A 25,904-nucleotide genomic window follows, 5' to 3' on the forward strand; every position below is an offset into this window, starting at 1 on the left:
TTCCCCTCATCCGTCTGTAGTTCTTCCAGGGATGGAGAAGTAAAGAGAGAGTGAGTGAGTGAGTGAGTGAGTGAGTGAAAGAAAGATGTCACAACAAGGAGGAAGTGCCAGAAGGGAAAAGGAATTGAGGAGGAGGAAAGAGAGGCCCTGATACTATTGCATGAAGGGAATAATAAGGAACAGGAATATTTGTGTGTGTGTGTGTGTGTGTGTGTGTGGTCCATGTATTCTTCATGTTGTGGTGACATAAATCACTTTACACAGTTGTGTTGTGAGTAGGCCTGCCATGATTGCATAATTGACTTATCGTTCAGTAACGTAACTATTGGCATCATCACATCCATATATTGACTTATCCTGTGATATATAGACATGACCTTAATCATTGTTGCTGACCTCATTATGGCATATATATATATATATATATATATATATATATATATATATATTGCCAGAATACACAGCTCAACTCACTGTGTGTACTTCATTGATTTGAGGTAAATAATGTGTCTTCCTGTGTCAGCAGGTTGTTTCCTGAAGGTTTCAGCATTCTGATGCATTCATTTGTTGCTCCTGTTGTTAAAATTACAAAAAGGGGAAGACTGCTTGTGAGGCCCGCTCTTCATCAACGTCCACATCACGGGCAGATCTCCCACACTCTGCGTCAGTGGCTAAGACTGGTGCGTAGACTGTTCACGTTACAATGACTAAATAAGTCGTCGCCTCCATTCCTCACTGATCACGCCCCTAGCAGGAATGCGCAATTGAACGGCACTATTGATATAACATTGAAGGTAAATGACTCCATCCCGGTGCATAATGGTGTGTCAGTGATTTTACAGAAACTTAGTGCGCAAACCTCCCATCCCCCTCCTCCCCATTTTGCAGTTCATGGGAAAGATTTTTTTTTTCCTATTCCAATGTCTTAATATGATTTAAGAATTAAAAGTTCATTGCACTTTGAAAGGGCGTGCTTGCATTATCATGCGATTAAAATGACAATAATTTATCACAATTATTTCTGGGACAAAATATCATCCAACAAAAGTAGTTACCATGACAGACCCAGTTACAGGGAGGCTTCCCTTATAGGGACAAAAAGCAAAGCTAGTCCCCTTGCTGTAAATCATTACTGTTAGGGTTACAACTTGGTTTAGTTAGTTTCAAGTCTTTTTTGTAAATGTCTCTATCCTATAGAATATATAGCTTTGTTCTATCCAATGCTGCTCTCTATGATTAACTGCTGTTTTTTATTTGTAATCACAATTTTGTTGTTCTCCTGTTTGCCATCAGACAACTGAACAAGGATAAAAAATGAGGTCTTAAATACATAAATACATAAAATTACAGAAACATAGACTTGTCAACAAAGGAGGCATTTCAGACATATTTTTCAGTTGTGCATCTTGTGCACATCAAACAGAATAGATTACTTCAATTTAAATCAATACAGCTGTTTACACAGACTGTGTACCAGCTCAAGTGTCACTTACACTTTCGCGCATATTTTTACATTTCAAGTTTAGTTCCGTTTTTGTTTTGTTTTTTAACTCGTTTAACTACAGTGTTTATGTCTCGGCTGCCAAACACTTGCTGACCTTCACAGTTACAAGGACCGAAGTTGCTCCTGATACGCTTCTTTCACTGTGCCGCCTGCACCGCTACACTGAGATGTCAATCGAGGCAGCATTAAGTAAACATGAATACAGCTGCGTTGCTTGATCGGCTATGCTGACTTTGGAAATTGGTGATCATAGAGAGAGTGAGCGTAGACAGGAGGTTGTTGACTACTGCATACTCCCTCACCAGACTTTAAAGTTCTCTTCTGATTGCACCGTTTTCACAGCAAACACCAACACCTGCATACTATATAACTGCAGCATCCTCAGTTCAAATCCAGGGCACCTTTGTTGAATGTCATCCCTTATTCTCTCTCCCTGCTTTTCCAGGCCCTTTATCTCTTTTGTCACTACCTAATAAAGGCAAAAAATAAAACAAAAAGTATGGAGGCAGCCTTCAGAGTCATCCACTCTAGAGACTTGTTGAAGAGCCCAGAGCCAAAATGGAGAGAAATACACGTTTTCAAATTTAGCCAGCTAGTGTGTACACTACCTGTCAATGCTGCTGAAGTTTATATCCAGCATACATGGCCACAGGCTCTTTCTGTTCCTACTGTAAGTATTTGAAGGCATACTGTGTGTTGCAGTAAAACCCAGTTTGTCCTACAGATCCACAGTGTCTGACTGTTCTGCCCAGTGCTTCTGTCTCTTATATAACAGTACTGATCACAGCAACAAAGATAACCTGCACTGCCCTCACTGACACACATTCTTTCTCTCCCGCCTTCCCTCAATCTGTCGCTATCTCTTTTACCCGCTCGTACTTGTTTCCTCTTCCCCCTCCAGAATCGCGGCTATTTCCATCTCGCTCAATTAAATGTTCTTTTTAAACGCTTTGTTTCCCTCTGTCACTTTTCATTATCCGTCGTGGCTTCCTCTCACTCTCTCTCTCTCGTCGCTCTTTTTATCAGTGTCAGTTTGGCCGCGTCCCAAAATTCCCAGCTCGCCCTCTCTCTCTCTCTCTCTCTCCGCTTCGATCTCTTTTTCTCTGTTTTTCACTGTCCCCTCTATCAGTCGCCATCTATCTGCCCCTCGCCTCTCTTTCTCTCCCTTTCTCTCCGTCTGGGCTCCTGCTCAAATATTACAAATGCTATTGCATACTGGCTAGGGGCCAAATCAGCAAGGAGATAAATCAATACAGCGAGAGAATTATGTAATGTGCCACCATATTGACTGACCATCTCTCCTCCTCCTCCTCCCCTCCATGGATGGTTTCCTCCTCGGCTCTTGCGCTCTTTTCATTGACTCACCTTGTTTTACTTGTCTTTGTTTGCTTTCTTTGCCCTCATTTAACCCATTTCATTGTCATAAGTCTTATTTATAATATAAGCCTCGGGGTTAGCTCTGATGTTATATTCACTGACATGCAGGTTCATGCAAAGTACAACCACTGTCATCAAACAATCATTAGCTGTTGGAAGTAATGCTAGAATAATTGCTAGATTAAAAAAACACATTTATGTGGAATTACAATGTAATATCCAAATGAGATGTTAAGCCTGACAGTTTTTTTTCAAATCGGTGAAAAGGACACATTTAAAGCCATAGATCTGCTTCATTTTAAGAAACAGTATTGTTGAGCAGTAGATAAGAGTTTTGGGAATTTGCATTTAGTATATTTTTAGGTGCTCTGTTTGTATGCTGGTTCATTTGTTCTTGTGTAACGCTTAATTACAGTGCCCCCGTTTAGGCTGCAGAGCCTCAGAGCCCCAGGCAGTACAGTCGAAATGAAACAGAAAAACACATGTTCCACATATCAAGCAATACTTGCTGATTTTCTATTGTTATAGGCTCATGTCTGAATGATGCTTCCGTGCCTGCAAGACTGTCTTCACGCTCCACTGGTGTGTAGATATTCACATAGGTGCCTCTTACATTTTATGTAACGCTGATGTGTGCACTAGCTATTGACCAAATTACAATGTACAGTAAGAAAGAAGGTCACTTTCTCTGTTCCATTGTTTGTGTCTATGCAGCCTCCAGTGATACAGATATCCTTCCCTGCTTTGATGCATCTGACTGCAGATACACACATGCACAGTTTGATTGTGGATGTGTGTTTGTGTTTGTGTCTCTCTGCCACCCAGTTACCCAGAAAGCATTTACTCTGCAGCCCTGTGCAAACATATGTGTTCATGTAACTTTGCAAAAACCTTAATTCAATATTAATATTTTATGTTCCATCCACTGTGATGATTTTGCATAGTATTGTAAAGGCGTTTAATCTAAGTTTAATGTCTGAATATCTAATCTAATGTAGCTATACTAGAGGCAAATCTGTTTTGTGAATAATCTGAACTTTATAGCTTTATTTCTGAGTGTCTTTTACTGTAAAACTTTGAACAGTATAAAGAGTATGAAATGGACAACAAAGCAATGTGTTAAGTAGACAGATGCCAGATGGAAACTCGATGATAGCAACTCTCACAAAAGATTGAAAATTATTCTTTTTAATCATTTGCGTTGCTGTAAGCTATGTTTAGAACTAATTAGAAGTGGTTATCATCTGCAGTGCATCATCATTTTCCATTACAGCTGTTATGCATACATTAACAACGTTTATGGCCAATGCAACATTTGTATCGGGGTCCAGTACATCTGTAGCAGTGATGCAGCAGAAGCTGAAATGAATTGGAGAGCAGACAGCTGGCACATACTCAGCTGCTGATCTTACGGAAACTAAAGCAACATTTTCTCTGTTACCTGACCATTCAGCTCATGCAGTCTGGAGCTGTGGCTCCTGGTGCCCCAGCTTCTTTATAGAGAGAGAGGGAGAGAGAGAGGGAGGGAGTGAGGGGGGAGCGGTCTATAGGAGTCAGTGAGTGCAGTAATAGTACCTATATTTTCTCCAGCCTATGCCCTGGTCAGAGAGTGCAGCGGCTCCATGCTGTATTTTCCATACTGTCACCCCCTACCCGCCCTCTCTCCCTCCCTCTCTCTCCCTCTCCCCCGGCTTTCCGACTGTACTTTTCTTTTTTTCTTTCTCCACTCTGGAATTCCATCTTTCTGCACGTGGCCGGCACTCAAGAGGGCATGCTGTGTGTGTGTGTGTGTGTGTGTGTGTGTGTGTGTGTGTGTGTGTGTGTCTGAATGTGAGTTATAGGAAACATCTCCTTGTGAAGAAAAGGAAACATGAAGTGTGCATTTTTTTGTGTGTGTGTGTGTGTGTGTGTGTGTGTGTGTGTGCGCAACATGCCAACAAGTGGGCACTACTTGTTCCACTGTCCCAGCCTGCAGCTCTAACATACTGTAGTTTGTCTGCCCACTGTAAATGCAGTACATTCTGTACCAACACATTGACTGAACAGCACAGAACTAAAATATACTTAAACAAAAGGATATTTGTCTGGGAAGAATATATTAGACTTTGTAAATGTCATTTGGACTAGTTTCAGTTATTTGCAGTTCAACACTACGGTGTAAGTGATATTGATCTGGAGAGCTTTGTTCACAAATGTCAAGTGATGTCATTTAAGAAGAAAACACACTGATAAATTGGTGGAAGAGCAGAAAGGAATGACATTCACACACATTCATGATAGTTCCTGAAGAAAGAAACACATGCAGTAAGACAATCATGCAGGATTCTACCAATCACTCAGATAAGCCAAACACATTTGGAAGTGAGAATAGAGGTGAGCTGTGAAATGATTCCTCAAACTGTGTTTTAAACATCCATCTCAGGTTTGACCTATGCTTACTGTAGTTCTAGCACAAAGTTTTTCTGTGCAACGAGAGGGTATTACTGACCTTTTGGGTGCACTCACTTTCAGATCATCTGACTGCTTGTTTTTCTCGCCCAGTTTCACTTTGCTGTAGTGAAGTTGTGTTCCCATCTCAGCAATCACTCTGGTTAGTACAGTGTAACAATAACCAAAACAAAAAAAATTGTAGTCAACCAAAATCATCCTATAAGGTTGAAAATTGACACAAAAGTGAGTTTACAGTGGAAACAGGGGTCAAGCAATTATCTAATCTTATCAAATTGATTTAATTAGACACAGAATTAGATGTAGCGAATCCAATCCAAACACCAAATGCAGCCTGACAGAAGTCAGTAAATGTAGGAGAAGATTTTCTACATCTCCAGATGTTGTGAATGTCATACAGGAAGCCATTGTTCTCACCTACCCACATGTGAGCCAGTTTTTTATGCTAAACCCTCATCGCTGGCTTCACACATCTGTTGGCACAAAGATGTTAGTGTAATAAATTCATATCTGCACAGCACAACGCACACTGCAGAGTTTTATAACCTCGATCGAAGGTTATCTGCATCTGTATCGATTTTGTATGCGTGTGTGTGTGTGTTTTTGTTTTTTTTAATCATCGGTGTGTGGACTGTAGGTCAAAGCATGTCTCTATCAGGCTTACATCACACTAATGAAGAAGAGAAATCGAGGTAGAGAGTGAACACAGAGGCTCCTTCTGCTCTCCAATCCCATCTGTTTGACACACAGAGGGAGGGAGGGAGGGAGGGGAAAGATGGAGAGAGGCAGGGAGGAGAGAGGGAGGGGTGGTAGACGAATGAGAACGAGGCCAGATCAGGCTGAGGGAGGGATGTGGGGGGGGGGGGGGGTGAGGGAGGTGGAGAGGGGGGAGGTGCTGTTTAGAGAAAGGCAGGGAGTGAAAAAAAAAAAAAAAAAATCAGAGGGAGGCAGGCTGGGGGGTTGGGCTCCAAGCCTGTGCATGTGTATGTGAGAGAGGGAGAGAGAAAGCAGCAAGCGAATGTGTGATGTGTATGTCTGTGTGTGTTTGTGCGCGTGTGTGCGCTCGCTCTGTTCCTTTCCTTTCTTTGTTTGACTACTGAGTGGGGGAAAAAAAAGCGAGACAGAATATAGAGAGATAGAAAGAGGGTGAGGAAGAGAAACACAGACAGAGGAGAAGAAGAAGATCTAAAACGAGAGTCACTTTTATTTGTTAGAGAGGGAGAGAAGAAGAAAGACAAAGAGGATTTCTATTTTGGTCTGTTTTTTTTTTCTCCTTCTTTTTTTCCTTGCAGGCTGTTAGAATAAGGGAAAAATATCCTAACAACAACAACAACGCTGCACGCTTTTGACAACAGTGTCATATTCAAGAGCTCTGTGTGTTTTGTGTGCTGGCTCGGTGCATGTGTGTGTGTGTGCGCACTGAGGAGGTGGGGGGAGGCAGCCCGTGCGATTTAAAGGGAAAATACAAGGCACACACAAAGCTGGGAGCGCAGGCAGGCAGGCAGGCAGGCAGCAGGCAGCAGGAAAGGGAAGGAAAGGAAAGGTGGTGGGAATCTGCTGAGCTGGCTGCTGCTTTAACCAACAACCCTCTTTTGGATTTTACTCCACCGAGCCAACCCCTGCGCGTCCCTCTGAGCTCAGCCTGAGCCCCGGCCACGGTAAGACAAGCCTCCTATCCACAACCTCTCAGCTGTTTCACCGCTACCGCTCTGCAGACAAAAGCAGGAGAAAGTTGCTGTGTGTGTGTGCAGATGGAGAGGAGCTAAGCTAAAGGCTGGAGCTAAGGCTAAAAGGCGTGAGGAATGCAGCACAAAGGGAGCTTGTGTGCTCCAGCTGGGGCTGTGCATGTATGTGTGTGTGTGTGTGTGCGTGTGTGTGTGCGTGCGTGTGTGCGTCTTTGTGGACAGGCTTGAATGTTTATGTCACGGGGCTTCCCAAACTTTTGCATGTGAAGGACACCCCCGAAATAGATGTGCACCCCGCACTTCAGAACACCTTATTTTTTTGGAGGAAAAGATTTGTCCCATCCTGGAGATGAAAAGAGAGCAGTCCATTTATAGTGTCTGCTTGTGCTTAACATGAAAGCAAACACTGTGAATTTAAAGGCTTTGTCATTCCACTTGGAAACTGGAGAAAATCCCAGCAATAAGAGTGTTGAAGGTCCCAACACAGTTTAAAGAGCAGTGGTTCATATCAGACCAGGGCTATTTAAATGCCCCTGATGGCTCGGCAGCCAGCTGGCTCACCGGCACGGAAAACAAAAACACAAAAAGTAGTTAATTTTTGCTTCTCTATCTCTTTGTTTCCCCTTCTCTCACTCCTTCATCCTCTTCTCCACTGTCTTTTCTCTCTCTTTCACATGCACTCAGCAGCTCCTTGCTGATTTTTAATGCCAGTTTGCACAAAAGGTTCCTCTCCTTCTTCTTCTTCCTCCTGCTGCTCTTCTTTTTTTTCTCTCTCTTCTTTCCATCGTTGGTATTTCTCCCCCTCTCTATTTCTTGGTCGTAAAATAGACAGGTGACTGCATTGAACATGGGTCTTGTGACTTTGCTGCCTAAGCATTAATCAGTGAATCTTTTCTGCGTGCACACACACACACACACATGCACAGTCAATCTGCCGGTTCCCATTAGCTTCTTGCACACTGTTTGTATCAGTTAATCACACACACACACATAAACAAGCAGAGCTCAATAGTACAAAGTGTGTGTTGTCCCGTCCAGCATGTTGTGGTCTGGGGGCTTCCAGCTTGTTCTTGTCAGTAGTCTGGTCTGCGGTCAGCACCCGTTTTGTAGTTGTGTGTGTGTGTGTGTGTGTGTGTGTTACTGACGTGTAGAGATCTAATAGGAGCCGGCATTCTGTGTGTTTGTGTGTGTGTGTGTGTGCCCGTGCATCCTCCTCCCTGTGTGAGTGTGTGAGAAACACAACACTTGTGCCGGCGTCTGCCTAGAGCTAATATTGGTGTCAGTATGTGATTTTGTGTGTGTGTGTGTGTGTGTGTGTTGGTCCCTGTCCCAGTTTAATCCTCGGCCCTCATGTTTAAACTGATACAAACATTCCTAGAATAAAAGCTTCACTAGAAAGACGTCTCACGCGTACTACTGTAAACTGATCCCTACAGTACTCCTCCACACACACGTGAGCGCCCGGCCCGCACATGCGCACACGCACGCACGCACACACACACACACACGCACGCACTTCCACACACAAGACAAAATCACTGTTACTATTCCATTTGCCGCCCCCACCCTTCCTGTTCCCCTCGGGGAATTTCCTCCTTTCTCTCTTTTCATTAGTTCATTACCAGCGGAAGTAGAGCATCTTCTACCCTCTGACATTTCTCTCTCCTTTTATTCTTTTTTTTCCCTTTTTTCCTTTTCTTTTTTTTCCCTTCTTTTTTTAAAATTCCTCCACCACTTCCTGTCCAGCTGCAATTATCCAATAGTGGTGTGCCAGGCGCAGTTCAGCCAGGGTCGCCTGCTGTGGGCTGGAATACATCATAGCTATCTGACATAGCCTTGCCCGATTAGGAAATACTGTATACAGGACACAGCCAGCGCTAATGCTGCGCTAATCTGTTTATACAGTGCTGCTGGTTCCCATACAGAATGCAGGGCATGGTGTATTACAGGAGAATATGATATGACATTATACGTACAGTAAATTACATCACGGTATGCCAGAATTGATTATGCAAGGATGGAATACAGTTTGGTAGATTTCTGTACGATTGATCAAATGGACAATGTTGTATAAATAGAATACAATGTGCATTTAATTGGGTTATAGAATGACAGATGAAGATGGTTAATACTAGAATATCACTGATTAGGAGACAATTGAATATGATTAAGCGTCATTATATTATAGAAGGAAGTATGTTATTCTGTAATAAGAAGGTTGAACAGTATATGTCACACTAGAGAACATCATGCATGAAAGTAGAATACAACTGATGGTTTAAGTATGCTTGAAATTACTATTTTGACTTTATTTATTATTGTTATTTTGGGGTGGCTGTGGCTCAGGAGGTAGACACTAATCAGAGGATTGGCGGTTTGACTCGTGGCTCCTGCAGTCTGCATGTCAAAGTGTCTTTTGGTAAGAAACTGAACCCCAAATTGCTGCAGAATTAATTTTCTGTACACTTTCAAACAGCGTGTGTTTACTTGCAAATTTGCAATCATCTGTGCACCAAATGGCAGGAAAGGAAAAGCAAATAAAGGCTTTTCTAATTCTCAACTTGAACTGAGAACTGGCTACTTAAAAGAAAAACATGCCTGTTTTCACCTTACTCAACAAAATATTTCATGTTTCCCAATAAAAAGGACAACAGAAAACAAACAAAAGAGGGCCATGTGTTCAGTTGTACACAGATCGAGACAGATTCTATACTTTGGTTTTCTGTCTTTAAGCTACAGTTTTGCATAGTCATTAGTGAGGGGAAGAGGTGACCCGACCCAGCTGCGAGTGAACATGTGTTTGGCCGATGCAGATAAAATATGGGTATGTGGCCCGTGATGACAGTTGATTCTGGAGCTGTCTGTGTAGCAACAAGCCATTTCCTGCACTGAGAGCCATTAGGACGCCACCCAAACCTCCCACCCTTGTCTGTCACTCTCCATGCTCCTGTGTTCCTCTGCAGATGTGCATGCAAACACAAACACACATTGAGGGGGTGGGTTGAGGCGGGGGTGAGGGGGTGTTTTTTTGTGATTGAATTTGCGTGTGCTCTCTCCTCTTTACCCCTCCTCAGCCCCGGGGCAGTCCCCTCACGGCTGAAGGGGGGAGATTGTGCATTCATTGGAATGGAGGCTGAGATGGCAGGGGGGAAGAAGAGGGGGATGTGGAGGGGAGGGGAGGGGAGGGTGTGGGGGGTGATTGAGTGTGCTGCCTGGAGAAGAAAAAGGGAGACAGAAAGAAGAGAGAGGGAGAAAGAGAGAGAGAAGAGGATAGGGGGGAGGGGTAGGTTGCCCTGTGTTTAAAAACTGGGGGGAACTGGGGGAAGAGAAGGAGAGGAGCAGACAAGCAGGAGAGGAGGTGAGGGGGTGGAGGTGAGGGGAGGCTGGCTGGCTGGCTGGCGCCGTGGCTGGGTTGTGTCTGGAGAGAGGGGCTGGAACTGGGCTAATAACAGCCCATGTGAAAGTACAAAATTGAGACACTTTGATGTAAATAAAAGTCTGTTAGTAGCTCTGTATCGATGATTGATATTTCACATTAATTCAAACATTCACATCTGCACTGCTAAACTTTCTCATTCCCCATAGATGTTTCCCGGGAAAAAGTCCTCTGCTGCACAGGAAGTTACATTTCTGTTTAAAAAGCTCTGTTAAAGTTGAGTTTCGTCTCCGTCTCTCATCCTTGTTTTTTAAACTAAACTAAAGAAGCCTCAAAGATACTTCTTCATGTTGGCAACCAAACTGGTGCTCATTGCTTTTATATTCCTCAGTGTTTTTGGAGTTTTCTTTCATTTTTTTGGAAGGTAAAAGCGATGTTAGTTTTCCATCAGAGTTGGAGCTTTCCTTCTTCCAATATATCAGAGCCACGGTGGCTACTGCTCTCAAATCACACTTCTTGTCTAGTTTATCACATGACTTCTTCTGTGGCAGAGGGATACAGCTCCATGCAAATATGTGTTCAGATCTGAAACGGAGTGTTAAAGCAAATATTGGGTTTAGTGTACAGATGACAGTAGGGTGATGCAGTTTGGATATGTGTTGGACGGTGATGGTGATTAGATTTTTTTTTTTTTTTTTACATTTTGTGTGAAAGGAACATTTGTATGTGTTTAGTTTGGAAGGATACATGCATTACTGTGCTTGTGGTGGGTGGTAGCAGCTGGCTTTGCATAGTCTCCAAAGCATTTTCACAATACAATGTGCTGTACACAACAGTATAGACACATAAGTGAAATTGCCTTAAACCACAGCTCTTGTGTTTAAAAGCAGTATATGCATGCAGACTGTACAGTGTAGTCTTGTTATTTTAGTTCTGTGGCTAAATGGTCTGGTCTGAGGCTTTATCTCCTGTATCACTGCACTCATTTTATAATTAAAAGCACAGTTTGTTAAGGCACAGAGGAATAAGGCTTAGGTAGTTAATTCTATTAAGCGGGGGGTCAAAGGGCTCAAGCAGATTAGCTTTGGCCTTGAAGCTAACATCTACCATTGAAACAAAAGATAGCTGCGTATGATTAGCACACAATTACAAAGACATGACGAAAGACAAGAGACAGAAAGGATAGTAAGTCTTTCGGAAGGTCAGGTTCACGTGCTGCAGCCCAACTTCCTTATTTATTCAGGTTGGTCTTGATCTGGGCTGCAGCCAGTCCGAGGGACGCTCAAGAAAAAAAGATGTATTGGAAAAAGCACCAGAGATGAAGAGATGTCTGAGACCGTCAATGAAAAATGGCCACGCTGAGACATTTTGAACGCACACACAGGGTCATTGGCAGAGATAGTATGCTGAGTGTGCACCATGGCTTCTTTGTGTGATGGAGAAGGGCTGGGGTTTGTTGATTTAAGGTAATGGCTTCCAGTTGTCTCAGTCAGGAGAGCGTTGTGTCACTACTACTAGAGATAGACGGGGGATTGGCAGGATGAGTGAGGACAAAATCTATACAACCTCCCAACCCCCCACACACAAGTGACCCCACACACACACACACACACACACACACACACACACACACACACACACTGACACACGGCCAACAAACGTGCACTCACATGCACCTAACTACACAGTGACTGGTATATGGGCCCCTTGTTGGCCTCTGTGTCACAAAGCTTGTGACTGACTTGTGATTTTATGACTGCTTGACAAAGGTCAACAGTACAACTGTGTGTATGTTTATAGCATCTCTTGCATAATGCGTGTGGAGAGTTGTTGGTTGTTAAAGAGTGCTAGCTCTGTAATGAAGGACACAGCCTTCTTTATAGCTCATGATGAAAGGGGAGGCAATGAGGAAGAGAAGAAAGAGGATGTTAAGGGTGGGTTTAACACTAGAAAGACCAACCGGTAATCTGCTGCTTTGAGCTTTTAGAGGTGAAACACATCAGGTATTTGATTCTGCAAGACACTTTGTCTTTGCTTCTGTTGCTGCACCAACCACATCTTTGTTTTCCTTGTTAATGATGCAACAATATTCCTAATATGTAGCAGTGTTTATTAGATGCCATATTAACAACTGGCTGCTTGTAATTTCAGTGAAATCTGCATTGAAGCTCATGTTACTGTCTAACTACCTGTTTACTCTGTTTGAGCAGCTGCTAAATGCCTAAAATGCAAACTTCAAAAAAAGTAGAATGTAAAATATATGCCCCATACACACACATTCACATAAACACACGCAAGCGCATGCCAGTTGGTCCCTGTGTTTTTACTGCACTCTGTAATTCTGCACAACAAATGTGCAGCCGCTTTGAAGGTTTCTGCTCTTAGGCCTTCCTCCCTTTCGTTTTCTCCGTATTTGTTTATTTGTGGTGTTTCTCATCAAGAAATATGGCCCTACCCAGCATTTCATTGTGTGCGCACGTGAGCCAGTTCTTTGTATTCGTGTCTGCTTCAGAGTTGAGGGATTGTGCTTGAAATGCGGCCTCTGGGATTCATTGCCAATGAATGAAAAGGTGAGTGTCTTTCAGCGGCTCTGACAGGAAGCTTGGGTTTACTCGCAGGTATGTGTTTGGCTTCTGCTGTTAATGATGCAAGACTGAGACAAAGTGTTCCATCCTGCCTTGCCTCGCTGGTCTCACTGGTCTCACTAGTTTCACCAGCCTATTCTCTTTACTTCACAGCTGCACACTTAAGGTTATTTAATCATGTGCTCAAATAATTATTTTGTGGTAATATTCAGATGGTTAAGTAAAGAAAATAGTTGGCATCTTTCCTATGAAACAAACTCGATCTTGAATGATCCACAATGCTTTCATAGATTGTTTGAACTGACGGTATCAAGTTTTTTAAGGATAACACACTAACCAAACACTTGCCTAACAATGGTCTACTTGCACACTCAGCAGAAGCCTTGCAACACAGGCATCCCATTGGACTCATTTATCTTTGGTTTGGAGAAGAATATCTCTTTGGCTTGCTAGATGTTTGACTTGTTGCTCGCCAACCGCTCATTTTCTTCGGTTTCTGTCATTACCTGCTCCAGTGTGCTCTCACATTACAGGGAAGTTATTCATTAGATTCAATGTTGAAATTATAAAATTGGTTAATGGATGTTTAAAGTCTAAGACTAAATATTGCCACAGCAAACAGCTGATGAATGGAGGTGTGTGTGTGATAAAGCAGCAATACACACACTCCATCTGACTCCACGGATGATGTCCCATTAATGGCACATGCAAAACACACACACACACGCACGCACACACCAGACCATCTGCCCTCAACCCCCCCCACCACACACACAAAAAAAAAGACATGTGAGTGACCCCACTGTGACTTCTATCGATCCAGCTGATTGGCTTACAGTAATCCATTACCCTGATTATGTTTCTAAGGAGATAGAGGGTAAAGGCTTCAAATGAAAAGAAAAATGAAGGTGTGTGTGTGTGTGTGTGTGTGTGTGTGTGTGTGTGTGTGTGTGTGTGTGTGTGTGTGTGTGTGTGTGTGTGTGTGATTATTTGGTAAGAGGTCCCATTTCCTATTTCCCACTTTCTTCCTCTCTACTGTTGATACTACTTCCTCCTTTCTTTCCTTTTTCTGCCCAAACTTGCACCTCATCTCTTTCCTCTTCCCTTCTACATTTCCTGCTCCTTTTTGGTCTCCTCAGATGTTACATCAAGGCTTTATAACCCATTTCCACACTGAACCCTGACCTCTCTCACTTGTGTAACTTCTATGATAACTGTGCTTTTATCTACGCGCATGTGTGCTCCACAATGTCTCTCGCTCCACTTCTTCTTCTGAGTACGTGACTCACAGCTCAGTCGCAGAGGAGTCGCTTTTTTATCTCTGTAAGAACCAGCTGAGGCTCTCAAATTCGCGACTTTATTACCAGCATCGTTTTCTGTCTAATGTCATCTACCTGCTGTCTCATGACGGAGTTTGAGCTGATTTCTGCAACTGTGGACACAATGTTTCACGAGTGCAGTGGGCAGGTGTGTATTGAGTGTGTGTTTCTAGGACAGGAGTGTGAGAAATCATTGCGGTGTCTCTCTTGGAGTGTTTACGAGGATATCTGTGACTTTGCATGAGTGTGTCTGGAGGGCAGCGGGTGCACTGTGACCTTTATGGGTCTCTGTGTGTGTGTGTATGTGTGTGTGTGTGTGTGTGTGTGTGTGTGTTTGCCCCCAGACTGGTAACGTGATCTGTCTCAAGGAGTCGAGCCCTCCATTCCTCCTCTGTCTGTCTGCACCCTCCCTCTCTTTCTTTCCCTCTCTCCTATATCTTCCCCTACAGTATCTGTTCACAGTCTTCTCTTATTTCTGTCTCCCTCCTTTCCGCTCTTTCATCCCTCTTTCCCTTGTCCTGCTCCACCCCCCACTCCACCCCCCCTAAACTTCAACTTGTAAATTTGTGTCAATCAAAACCCTGAAATACATCTGTCCAAATCTTCAACCCTGAAGTCCAACTGGCTTTGGGCTTCTCTCTTACACACACACACTGTGATCAGATGGCTTTGATTGCAAAGATCAGAGGAGAGAGAAGTAGATGGTGTGTGTGTGTGTGTGTGTGTGTGTGTGTGTGTGTGTGTGTGTGTGTGTGTTTGGAGGGTGGGGGTGTTGGTGTTGTAATTGATTTTCTCTGTTTCCTTTGTTTGACTAGATGTCTGGAAGCTGCCTATACTGTACTGCACTGATACGACATGGTATAGATTTTAAGCGTGTGTGTTTCTACTTCCTGTATTCATTCAGAAGCAACAGAATATCTGCAAAAAGGAAAAGCTGTGACCTTAAATAAATGTTTCACGTCCATGCATTCATGTACTGCAGGAGTTGAGAAACCTTTAATAAGAGACGGCTAAAACATTTAAAAACTCCTACACCCGCCAGCCGATGGCCACTGGCCGACGTGTGTAGGCGGCTTTAATATATTGTAGCATTGTTGTCCTTCTAAGTGTGAGTGTTATTACCCAAACTGAAGTCTTTCACCCTCCCACCGCCCACCGTTACAAAATAGTCCCTCAGAAATCCTCCTATTCACTCTCTCATAAGGCTCATTTTAGGCTCAAACCAACTCCTCTCTGCCTTTTATTCAAAGTTTCCAATCAAACTGGAGCTTTCAACACGGGGCTATGCATGCACCGAGTGGTGTTTGGGCAGTGTGTTTGCAGTTTCCAGGAGCCGTGTGTGTCCTGTACTCTGTTGCCATATGGCGGCTGTATCAGCCCGCAGTGTAAACACAGCTGCCTGCCTCCTGTGGCTGCATGGGTGAACAGCAGTCTGCCTGCAGCTACAAAAACCTTAATATGAGGATCACATTCACTGCTTGTACATTAATATGGCTATTAGGCACATTGGGATTCATGGTGTGTTATTTGTAAGACACATTAGTGTTGATGTTGCAGCCTGATATTCAGACTGTTCGTGTGAAGCTGGTGATTATTACGTCTCTTAAGTGGCAGCTCGTGTTACACTGCCGCGGGCAATTTTGCTCAAATACATTGTGATAATATTTTTAGCGAATATTGCAACTGTAATTGGAAGTGTGCAACATCAGACTGACACTTAAAAACTGTATTCCCTCTGATGAAAAGGCTCATTTGCATCTCTCGAAATAGTAAGTCAATTCTTAAAAATGCTATTATAGAAAATCTGTGACACAAAACAGAATATATGCTGATGCCATAATTGTTTGCTATACATCTGGGTGTCTGGTAAAGGTGTTTATCCAAGAGTAATGCTTATGGTCACCCGGTCTAGAAACACAAAGCAGGAGATAAAGAAGAGAGGAGAGGGCAGGTACTGAACACTGCACATCATAAATAAAATGTCAGAAACACTGGTGCATGCTAGCCAGTGCTCAGGGTAGCGTGAAATCTGCTCTCGCCCCCTCCTTTCTTATCTTCCCTCTCTATCACAGTCCCTCCGCTGCTCTTTGTGTGTGCATGTGTGCGTGTGTGTGCGCAGGGTAATTGAGGTGTGTGACCTTGCTGTAGGCCTGGCAGGTGTGAAGGGAGGGACGGAGGGAGGCTGGAGATGAAATGAATGGGGGAGAGGGTGAAGGGAGGGAGGGACGGATGGATGGATGGAGAGCTCTGCTGTTATATGTTGGCAGACTGATAACCTGCCTATATATGTACGGTTTTGCATTCTGTAGTGAGAAGAAACACAAATGATTGTGTGTGTGGGCGGAAGAACGTTTTTCTGCTGTAAGGTCTGCATGCAACTCGGAAATTAGATTGCGTGTGTGTGTGTGTGTGCGTGGCAGACAAGATGGCAGTATATTATTTTCTATATGTAATAGTGTGTGCAGCTGAATCTGTGTGGATACCAGTGTATATTTACAACATTATTGCCACACTGATATACAGCATAGTAACTACAAACCAATGAAACCAATGGTTGAGATTATTTGCATCTCACACTAGTTCTATTACTATCATTAAGACTACATTTCCTATACAGCTCAACGCTTCCTGCCACAATGATGTTAATGAGCATTGTTTCTTCAGCCTCACTGTCCCTTTTACTGGAGCTTTACAGAAAAGGATAAATATGCTGGAGATCGTTTTTTCCACTGACTCCTTCCCCCATCTTCCCCCATGAGGCCTGTATAGTGTCCTCTGTCTATTTACTGCTGTAAAGCAATCCTGCAAATTTTAAGCAAAGTCTGACCTCGTGACACACATTATGGAGTTCAAGATTGTCTCATTTGCTAACAATAAAATATGAATGATGCCATTTAATGCACCTTTTCTGAAGTAAATTACAATGTGCCATACATGAACAAATCCAAATGAAGTGAAATAAGTAACAATAAAGAGATCATGGTAGGTTAAAATTACAGAATCTACCAGTGCCAAATACTCTAAAATGTACACAGCGGATGTTTCTGTACATAATAATATATTGGGTATATGCATATGCAGATGTGTTCCACACACATCTGCAGTTAATGTGCTGGTATGCACGTACAGTCCGTGGATGTGAGCAGATGACAAAATTTATGTCCGGCAGCCCCTTGAGAACATTTGTGGCCATACAGATGCTGAAAGTATAATTTGGGCGTCAGTCTTAAACCAGGGTTTAGCAAGAGTCAGACCAATCCTGCCCGAAGATCTGGCTCGTGGAGGACTAGCAATTCAGCAATTTAGCAAGAGGCCAGGGCATGAAGTCCCAAACCTCTAAAACCAGCTGTACAGTGATTATAATAGTGTTCCATAATGATTAATTGATGTTAAGATGCTTTATGTTTGCATCTCCACATTCTGCCCACCATCGTCATTTTCACTGAATAGTGTGGAAACCGAGCAGAGAGGCAATGTGCTGTCATACGACCATCCCCCCTCTTCCTCCTCCTCTTCTCTGCTGTCGCTCCCCTACCTCTCTGCTCTCTGCATAGTAGCACAGTGCATCTGTGTCATGTCACTGGGTTCTGGCGTCCCGGAGTAACCCCCCTCCCCCCCACACACCCTCCCATACCGGTGCAATCTCTCTCTCCCTCCCTCCCTCTCTTTCTCTCTGTCCTTGTGTGGCTCAGACTGTCATCCCCGATCACTTCATCTCCTCTCTCTCTCTCCACCTCATCCCTCGCTCCTGTCTGCTTTCTCCTACAGAAATCTCCCCCTCTCATCCTTTTCTGTCATTTCCGCTTTCTCTATGCTTTGTGTGTCAGTCCGTTAATGTCCCTTCTTTTTGTCTCACCCCATCATGCAGCACAAACACACATACACATCATTGTGCTCTCTCTCTCTCTCCCTTTCTCCCCCCTCTCTCTCTCTCTCGCTCACTCTCGCTCTCCCCCCTCCCTCTCTCTCTCTCTCTCTCTCTCTCTCTCTCTCTCTCTCTCTCTCTCTCTCGCTCTCTCTCTCTCTCTCTCTCTCATATGAAGCATACACAAACATAAAACTGTCTCAGTGCATACATTAATAGATCCAAGCTCCTTAGCCGGCTGCTGCATGCATAATCTATCTGCTCATACAGAATGTGAACAGTGCACTTATGAAGCTGTGTGTGTTTGTGTGTGTGTGTGTGTGTGTGTGTGTGTGTGTTTGAGTGTTTGAGGCCCTATGCTGCTCCCTCTAGAGAGAGAGACAGACAGGTGTGGACCAGATTGGGTTCTGCCTCATTTCCTCTGCCCTGTGCAGCTGGTCAAGGACACACATTTACACACACGCACACAAACACACAAAGGCATGTCTTCGACACATGGTTATGCACACATGCACACACACACATACTCTTCAAAGGCATGGACAGAGACGTGTGTACACACCTCAAATAAAGACACAGTATGAGATATAGAAGGATCAAATGCAGCATTAGCATAAACTGTGTGTGTGTGTGTGTGTGTGTGTGTGTGTGGTGCGTTCGTAAGGCTGCCTGCACTCAAATTCCTATGGAAGAGGATTACAGCAATGATTACAACACGATTGGCAGAGTATTTCCATGGCGACGCTGACAGATTTGCGAATGGTGGAAATCCGGTCCTAGTATAAAGTCACTCAAGTCCCACTGCAGGTTGTGTTCATCCAATATGTAACACACACACACACACACACACACACACACACACACACACACACACACACACACACACACACACACACACACACACACACTCCATTACAATATTTATAGCTGTCTTTGGTTATTTATCTTTGACATGACAGTGCTCATATCGGCTGTGCGTTTTTCATGCCGGTATCAAATGTATCAACACTAGGGGAACATTATAATCACACACACACACACACACACACACAGTCTCTCTCTGACTTCAGCAGCTCTGATGTTGATGTCAAGCACACATTTTATAAGGCTCAGGAGAGAAATCTACCACTTTAAGCATTTTTTCCCACTTTAATTTTCTTCCAGACATTTAGCTGATTTATTTAAAGTGGTGATCAAATCTTAGATCACCAAAATGAATATCAGCCAACAGTAAAGACAGCAAAGTGTATCAAAATGAATTGAATGCCCAATAAAGAAGTATTTCTAAAAGCTGGAGTAGAATGAAGCAGTAGATTTTCTTTACCTTCCTCAGGTTGTGTGCAGTGTGATTAGAGGATGTGAAATGTTTCTCATCCACACCATGAAATAGATTTCTGCTTTCTGCTTTATTCTGTTCTGCTTTCTGTCTCCTCGCTTGACTAAGTTTCTTTGTGATGGCATTTCTACCATGATAGGTATTACACAGTGAAGTGTAACCACACACATATACACACACACCAGCCATTGTCTGCAGTATCTATGTATTGTGTACTTTTTCACATGATATTGGAGTCTGGTGTGTGATATAGATGGATCTGTGTGTGTGTGTGCCCGTCTGCTGTGGCGCCCAGCCAGATCAGGAAGTGTGGGGTCATAGTGTCTGGAAGGCGGCCAGCCAGCCCCCCTCCCCTTTTAAATACCCAGACACTGATACCCGCCTTTAAGAACAGTGAATTATACAGATACAGAGAAGGGGAGGGGGGTGATATGTATACATTATGGGGTTCAATGCTTACTTGCTGGTGAAAGTGATTGAGTGCTTGTCATATTGTGTGACTACATATGTGAGTGTGTGAGTCTTTGCGTGTGTGTGTGTGTGTGTGTGTGGTCCTGTGAAGACGGTATGAGCCACCATGTGGGGATCACGTGTGCCACAGCCTGATAAAGAAGTCTTTGTGAGCAGATGCAGAAGATGCAACTCAAGTCACACACATCCATTTGCACACAGACACACACACACACACACACACACACCCAGACACACAGACACTCTATATGTATAAATACACACACAGTAACCTTTACAAACACACTATTTTGCTCCCTCACATGCTGTACTTAGGCTGACTGTCCTTTTCAAACACACCTTCATTGTTACATTCACCGAGTGTGGCTGGTTGCAAATTAGAAATTTCCATTTTCAGCCTTTTATATTTAATAGGTATGAAATCATTGTGGTTTAGAGGGAACACACACAGTGGTGTGAGTCAGGCTTTTTGGTATGTGACAGTTAACTTAAATGACATTGTGCAACTGAATAGTACAGTGTAGCACCTTTGCACAGGTATGTGGGCTTGGGCTTGGCAGGACTTGTAACTGAGGTGCGCAGTCATACACACAGTCATACACACACTCAACCCCAGAGTCAGTAAAAGTGGCTCCCTGGGCTAATGTCTCCACTGCTCTCCAGGCTTAAACACACCTTCTGCATAAACATCTCCTGTTCCAGCTTCACATCACACACACACACACAGAACAACATTATAAAAACAAGAAGTGAGGAAGTGTTGACTCATTATCAGACTCCCATCACTTATCACCTTCAACCAAAAGATTTTCTCTCATTTCTTAGACTTGTGTGTGTACTGCATCTGTGTGTGTGTGTGTGCGTGCGTGCATGTGAAGCGAGTTCAGGCATGCCAGCAGCCTGCTCCTCTTCATTCTAATGTTGTTGTTTTTGAGCTTCCAGGAGTGTGTCAAGATATCTGAGCAATGTTGCTGACGATAGTATTACACAGCAGTGTTCTAACTATTCACTATTACAATGCTGTCATTCTCTATCATTTTACTGTTATTATCAAGTACAGACATACTAAGATCCATATAAGTCATACGTATATTTTCAGATTATCTTTACTTCCAGTCTAATAAAGCACTTTTTTTTTATAGAAACAGCAACATAATGATCAATATACTCTATTCTCCTCTTGAAGTTTTATGACTCCTTTTTACAAATGGAAACTTCAGACTGGTGGAAAAAGTCTTTATCCAACTTGTGTCATGCTTCGCGATCAACATCTTTAATATGTGTGTCTGCTCTGCTCAATATTTGTCCACACCAGTATGATGGATGCAGTTTGTAAGGATGCTGATGACAAGTCAGGGTTTGACGACAAAGCCATGTTTAATTTTGGAGGATTGATGTGACAATACTGTCCCGCCACCAACTGCTGTGACTCAGAATGCTTTCTACAGCTGTGAGGGATCCACGCTGGCCGGCTGCTGTGGTGTGTGTATGTGTGTGTGTGAGAGAGAGAGAGACAGAGAGAAAGAAGGAGAGAAAAAGAGAAAGGACTGTAAGGATAAAAACAGCACATGACAAGTGTTAAAAGGGTTATAGTCATCAAATACTAATTTACAAATGCTCACACAAACATCTCTCACACACACACACACACACACACATAATCACACTGTTCATAGGTCTTGATTTTGGCTGCCTACACTGCCGGCTGCTTTCATTAGCGTCTGTCTAGACACGATTTATTACCAACTGTTCATTCTTGTCTTCTCTACTTCTCTATGTCTGTCTCTCTGTCTTCCTATTTGTCTGGTCGTGGGCTCAGGGCTTCTGGATTTTTCAGACTGTCTGTGTGTGTCTGTCTGTGTGTGTGTCTGTCTGTGTGTGGTGTGTCTGTAGTCGGTGAGTCTGTCTATCACCCTCCTCTTTTTTTATGTGGGTGTCATTTCCCTGCTTGTCCCCAAGAGGAAGTCAGTCTGTCTGTCTTGTCTGTCACTTCATCTCTCCATCCGTTCCTGCATGTGTGTCTGCGTGTGGGAGTCAGAGTGGGTGTGATGGTTTGTGAGCCAGGCTCGGTTTTGACCATGACCTTTTACCGAAGCCATGTGGCAGAAGTCACCGAGCCAAACAGCCCCGACCACAGTCAACCTGACACTCCTCCTCACTGTCTGTAGCTCTGCCAGCTCTGGCCTCACAAGCACATGCATGTTTACAGGCAAATGAGACTGAAAACAGACTCGCAGCCTCTCTCATGAATGCACACAAAAATAAAACATCCTCCACCCACAGTTTAAATCCAGTTTATTGGGCTTGACTGCCGTGACATTTGGTGTATTAGCTACGCAGCTTTTTAAATAGCAGCAGATCTAACAGAAAAAATGCAACAAAACAGATCAGTGTTGGTTACTAATCTTTGGAGTTTTGGATGAGATGTGTAGCGTGTCGAAGAGCATGAAGACACACAAAGAACGCAGCTAGAAGAACACCCTGCTTGCAATCCATGTGACTGAAAAGTGTTGATCAACCAGCTGAATGTAAAAAAAAAAAATCACCCACAATTCCTGGAATCTGTAAACCAGGCTGCACTGAACTCATTAGTGATGGACTTATATGGATTTTTTAATGGTCGATGCTGATATTTAGAGAGCAGGGCGGCCGATGGCTGATACATAATGTTGATTATGTTGTTGTCTGCAGTGCACTGATTTTAAATAAAACATGCATTCACTAAATAAATGTCCACATACAGGAAATCAAATGTTCAAATTCATATATCGGCCCAATTAATCAGTCAGTGGATGAGTAACCACCTCCTTCTTTGATTCAAAGAACTTTCACAGCAGCGCTCTCTTATAAGTGTTCTTATCTACAAGCATCCTGAACACCCACACAAGTGCAGGATGTGGTGAGACAGCATTCCCCAGGGATCTGAATTTTTTCCCAAAGCCAAGTGACTACAGTTGAGGTTTAGCTGTTTGATGTGTGCATGGCGATCAACGTTACATATATACATTATAGTTCCAGCCCCTAGCTGAATGCTCTGCCGGAGGTTGATTTAAGGATTGAACTTGTCCTGTCCTGAGTGACGGCCTTTAAACACCCAATGCAGCAAGCAAAGCAGCCAAATGACCATGCAGAGACAGAGAATCTAGACAGAGAGAGACACTGAAGAAGAAAACCTTATCATTTACCACCAACCCTGCAACAGCCTGCTATTTTGTGTGTGTGCGCAGGTATGAAGCTTGCTGTCCTAACTTGAAGAGAACCACTGAATCACCAGTGACTAAAGACTAGAGCAGCCCAAGCGCGGCCACTCAGTTCACACCATGCAGGTCCTCACACGCTAACAAGTGTGTGAGTGTTTGCCTTTAAGCTGATTTTGCTGTACACTAGGTCAGTATGTACAGCATGCTGCAAAGCAGTAGGGCCGGGCTTCTTTACAAAGGGACAGGTGTCAGATTAGCAGCTTTGTCAAGTGTGTACTGTGTGTGCACATGTGTGTATCTTTCCATGAGAGTGTGTGGGCGTACTTTCATATGTACATGTTAATATTGTTCTATACGTTTCGGTGTGTTTCAGACATTAGCACTGCATGAGAAAATTCAGCCTCCTCATTCATTTCAATGAGACCACTGTGTTGACGGTGGGAATGCAAATGCACAGGCCTCCGGCAGAATACCACACAGTCATTCTGCAAAAAAAGTTCAAACAGGTTTAGCTTCTACTGAACGCAACGCAACATCCTTCTTCATGCTATAGTGTTTTTGGGGTGTGAGAAGACATCAGTGACATAGATTGCATTTCATGTTCTTACAATACAATACAATACAATCCTGTGAGTTTTTTCAACCACAGTGCTATTTTCAGTCTGACTGCTCGCTGGATGTCTCTGCACAACACAAACATTTATTTCTCTCTCTTTTTCTCTTTCCACCATCTCTCTCTGTCAAACTAGACCCGCTCTGTTTCCACTCTTTCCTTATCTCTCTCCACCATATCTCGCCAGTCCTCCTTTTTCATCTTTTGTCTGACCTGCCCTCCCTCTGCCTCTTCATCTCCTCTACTCTCCCTCTCTCCAAGCTGAGTCTTTTGCTCCGCCCTCTGCCTCTCTTTCTCTCTTTCTCTCTCTCTCTCTCTCTCTCTCTCTCTCTCTCTCTCTCTCTCTCTCTCTCTCTCTCTCTCTCTCTCTCTCTCTCTCTCTCTCTCTCTCTCTCTCTTTCTTTGTATCTCTCTCTCTCTCTCTCTCTTTCTTTGTATCTCTCTCTCTCTCTCTCTCTTTCTTTGTATCTCTCTCTCTCTCTGCCGTTTAATGTCAAAGGAAGATGCTCCCACTGGTTAACCTTTAAAGACAAGAGATAAACACCACTTTCTGTATCGTTCTGCCTCACTCAACCTTTTATCATATCTCCCATGTTATTTTTCATATGTGATCGCTCTTCATCTGTAATTGTCCTGCAACTGAAGGTGTATTTCACTTACTTTCTCTTTAATTCTGTATTTCTCTCACGCCTTGCAACACTTCCATCTCCCCTCTCTCAACGTTTCTTTTCCTGCTCAGTCTCTTTATCTATCTCACTGTCGGCTCCGCCCTTGTTTCTCTACCCACAATCCTGATATCGATCAAGGTCAAATGATTAAGTCAAATCTTTGTGACATTTATTCGATGTGTCATGAAAAATATATTCTACCCTTGCAGCAGTTCAGCCTCCGACACACATTTGTGACCTTTTAAGGCAACCCTTCTCAGAATGCGCGCACGTTCTCTCTCGCCCACCTACATACACACACACACACACACACACACACAGGCGTACACACACACACACACCCAGTCCACCTTTACAGTGAGGCCAGCTGTGGCCCTTCAGGGGGTGTGACCCTTGACCCTGAGTTCAAAGGTTGGGGGCCTTAACCACCACGCTGCAAGATCAGTGAAGGCTGAGCCAGCTATATCTGCTTCTTATTGACAAACCTGTCTCTCTCTCCCTCACACACACACACACACACACACACACACCACACGCGAACACACACATGCACACACATGAACACACAACCCGCCTTAGGCTATGTATACTGTGTTGGTTCTGTTTACACGCTCAATAGAGAAACATATGGAAGCCGCCGTGCGTGGGCATGTTTGATGTAGCAGCCCTGTAGGTAGAATGTCGAAAGAGAGAGAATGGAAGAGTGACAAAAGAAAGATGAGGAGAATGAAAGAGCAAGAGGTTTTAAAGCGTGGAAGGATTGTCCTGCAGTTCACTGACATGTGTAGCGACAAGATCATAGACTACCTAAACCCACGGTAGATCATTCACTGCTAACATTTCGGCACGGACATTGACCAGCAGTACAATCAAGGTTTATGTATGTCAAAGTAAAACAAAAGGTGACACAGTGTCTGCCAGTCCCTGTAGGTCAAAGGTCACGTAGATATTACAGAAGAAGATTAGGAAAGGTGATGGGTTATATGTGAAGTGTGAAGAGGAGGAGGTGAGAAGAGGTGACATTTAAGTCACAACTAGTGTTAACCACAACTATCTGTGAGATGGGCATATTCAACGTGTAACTGTTTAAGTGTATAGAGACAGAGAAAATGTATGTGTGTGTGTGTGTGGGTGTGGGTGTGTGTGTGTGTGGGCCACATTTGAGTAACCATGCCTGCTTTAGTGTTTGAGCACCATTGCAGGTGCTGTGTGTTCTCAAGGCGCAGGCGGAGATGTATGTGTGTTTTTAATGTGTGGGTGGGTGTTTGTGTGTGTGTGTGTGTGTGTGTGTGTGTGTGTGTGTGTGTTGGAAGCGGGGAGGTACACCAGAGTGCCACCTGTTCTCAGTCATGTGGCCCAGCACTGACACTGTGAGTCATAGAACAGGCGGCACATGAGGAACACACACACACACAGATGGTCACAGTGCTGGTCCAAGCCCTGCTGTGCATTTTGGC

General features: G+C 43.6%; 1 protein-coding gene across 3 annotated transcripts in view; it reads left to right on the plus strand.

Annotated features, from left to right (window-relative positions):
- The window catches only part of kdm6ba (lysine (K)-specific demethylase 6B, a), a 94,201-nt gene that overhangs the window by 39,656 nt on the left and 28,641 nt on the right, over window positions 1–25,904 (plus strand). Inside the window, exon 1 of one of the 3 annotated variants that reach the window (XM_053343892.1) lies at window positions 6,852–6,987. The exons of the other annotated variants lie outside the window; for them this stretch is intronic. The gene's annotated coding sequence lies outside the window, so the exon portion shown is untranslated. Of the gene's footprint in view, window positions 1–6,851; window positions 6,988–25,904 lie in introns of those variants that run through there. 3 annotated transcript variants of the gene reach the window in all.

This window comes from Scomber japonicus, chromosome 22 (genome assembly GCF_027409825.1).
Source record: "Scomber japonicus isolate fScoJap1 chromosome 22, fScoJap1.pri, whole genome shotgun sequence".
NCBI lineage: Eukaryota > Metazoa > Chordata > Actinopteri > Scombriformes > Scombridae > Scomber > Scomber japonicus.